Genomic DNA, 3222 nt, shown 5'->3' with positions numbered 1-3222 from the left:
GATCCTACAAGCTATAAAAACAATATATACAGGTAGCAAAGCGAGTGTAAGAGTGAATGGGAAACTGAGTGACTGTTTCGATATTATTCAAGGAGTTAGACACGAATACGTTATGTCTTCATGGTTATTTATATTATTTATAGAGAAGTGTTTAAGAATGGCTCTCTTCGACGAAGAGGGTGTGGATCTCGAAACAATAAGGGTACGAGGATTAGCGTTCGCAGATGATAAGGTTGTTATGGCAGAGTCTATCGAAGACCTACAAAGAATGTTGAATAAACTAGATGCAAGCATGAAGAGCATGGGCCTCAAAATTAACGCAAATAAAACAAAAACTATGGTGTTCGAAGGAAAGAGTGAGAAAACGCTATGCAATATTTTATTAAATGATGAGACAATTGAACAAGTTAATAAGTTCGTATATTGTGGTAGCTTATTTACTAGGGACGGGAAGATAGATGAGGAATTAGATAGACGAATAAATGAGGGTAAGAAGTTTATTGGTAGAGCAGGTCCCCTTATCAGAAGTAAAAATATATCAAATAAAGCTAAAATGGCAATACATAATTCTATATTTGTACCGACTGTACTATACGGTAGCGAGACATGGACTTATCAAGAAAAAGATAAGAGTAAAATTAACGCAATTGACATGAGATTCATGCGCATAATAAGCGGGAAATCCCTAATGGACAAAGTAAGTAACGAGATAATTCTAAAAGAATGTGATGTAGAAGAGACGCTAGTAGACACATGGGAAAGAAATCGGTTAAGATGGTTCGGACATGTTGAGATAATGCCAAATGAACGACTATCGAAACAAGTGTATCAAGGTAAAGTAAATGGCAACGTGCCCAGAGGTAGACCGCGGAAAGAATGGTTAGAATGTGTGAATGAGACCCTACTTAGAAGAGACATAAAAAGTCACAGAAACACGAGAGTCTGCATGAAAAAATGCATGGACATAAAAGAAGCTACAGAAGTATGCCAGGACAGGAAAGTATGCCGGCAAATAGTGAAATCATTTGAAATATTCTAAACAAATTTGAAACCGTTTAAAATCTTCAGAATGTTTTGAAATCTGGTGTACTGTACCCTTTTTGAAAACTTTGAAATTGAAATTTATATGAAATCTTTTTTCTTCATTTGAAATCTTTAAAATACTTTAAATATTTTCAATTTTTTTAAAATTTTGGTTAAATCCTTGAAATCTTTGCCAAATGTGTAAAAATATTTCTGAAATGTTCGAAATCTTTGTAAAATCTTTGTGAAAGCGTTTAAAATCTTTAAAATGTTTTGAAATCTTTTAAGTCTGATGTAGTCTGCCCTTTTTGAAATCTTTGAAATATTTGTGAAATCTTGTGTGTTAATTTGAAATCATAGAAATCTTTTGAAATGTCTTTATCAAATACCCTTTGAAATGTTTTAAATTCTTGAAATCTTTTTAAATCCTTATGCATTCTGTGCAATATTTGTCAAATCTCTTGTAGTCATTTAAAACCATTAAAATATTTTAAATCGTTTAAAATCTTTGACATCTGATGTACTGTACCGTTTTAAAAATATTTAAAATCCTTGACATTTTTTGAAAGTTTTAAGATCGATGTAAAATATTATAAAACTATTTAAATATTTTGTCAACTTTTGAAATCTGGTGTATACTCAAAAACCGAGTGGTCAGCCCTTCCAAAACTGTTTTAGAAGCAAAACAAAAATTCAAATTCATGATTCTCGTGAGAAATTCAAGAAGATTTCCAGGTTTTCAAGGTTTGAAAAAAATTAAAGAGGAATTCCAGGTTTTCAAGGCTTGCAAAGTCACTGGACATTCTGTAAATCCAGAATCACTAAATCCAGATTCTACTGTACTCCGATTTGTCTCAATTTTATACAGTAATTCTTTTTCATGATTTAGAAAAAATATATATGAAGGTGAACCGTAATTTTGTTAAATCAAATATTTCTCAAACCGCTCTCCATAATTCGAGTCCTGAAAAGGTATAATTAATTTGAAGTGGACCGATGAACGCCTTCAACTTGCACGTTATCAAAATTTGTTTTTCAGAATTCTTATTTCCATAGTTTTTTAAATTTTCGTAAATGTCCATTTTTTATCTATTCAGAGGTCTTAAACGTTTCTCCGAATTTTATACAGCCTTTTCTCACTAATGTTCTCTAGGCCATAACTTATATGAATGGATTCCTGTGTTGAAACAAAGTTCTAAAATCTACAGGAATGAGGAAAGAATTTTAACAGATATTTTTAGGCTTATTTTCTGGTAAAAGTGTATTGAAATAGAATGTGATAAGTCTAGAAAATCATGAATTTAAACACTGATTTTAGAAAAACTGTTTACACTGGAACCTCGATTTTTGAAACTCAACTGATGAAACTCAAGTACTAAGAATATGGCCCTCATGCTTTTTGTCACGCTTGATTGATCACGGCCTCTTTCTCGAACCCGTGGCTGTCTTCATCACAAAATTGCAGAGGCTCTAGGACCAATTTTTTTCTAATGCATTTTCATCAGTAGAAAAGCTTTAAATGCTTGATAAAATGATTTTGTCGGTCCTAGAGACTTTAGAATTGTTTGTTTTACAGGGGCCCATTAAATATAAATTATCACCTAGAAAACGTTAATTAACCCTTAAAGGGCACACTTCCGTAAAATTACATAAAGAGCATACTGGGTGTTAGGCACCTAATGGTATTCAAACGTGTGTTGTGCCGATGGTATTGGATAGTTTTTTACAAGAAAATCAATTAATGATGTTTAATCTGTCTAGTTTAAGGAGAAAAAGATTTCATAACAGTTTTTGAAATTTAAAAGTTTAAAAAAATCCTTTTTGGAAAAAAAATTAAAAAATGACTTCTTTCATTCTAAAATTCATACCTTTTTAAGTTTTTGATCTTTTCACTTAAAATTTTACCTGAATACTTCCGAGATACGGCGCTTCAAAAATAAAATTAGTCGTATAGTGTTCGTTCCAAAAAAGATATTTATTCTGAAAAATAAAAGCTTCAATTCAATGAAAAATGAAACACCGTACTTTGCGTAATTGAACTATTTTACTGATCTTAAACTGCGCATACAAATTATAGAAATCAAAATTATGTGAAAATGACATAGAAAAATAGGTTTTCATGTGATTTGTTAATCTGGCGCCGTACGTTCCATTTTGTTGAATCTGGTACGTTTTGATAAAGCACAAATGAGTCGCTGG

This window comes from Belonocnema kinseyi, chromosome 7 (assembly GCF_010883055.1).
Source record: "Belonocnema kinseyi isolate 2016_QV_RU_SX_M_011 chromosome 7, B_treatae_v1, whole genome shotgun sequence".
Taxonomy (NCBI): Eukaryota; Metazoa; Arthropoda; class Insecta; order Hymenoptera; family Cynipidae; genus Belonocnema; species Belonocnema kinseyi.
The sequence above is the reverse complement of the archived record's forward strand: the minus strand, read 5'-3'. Positions refer to the sequence as shown.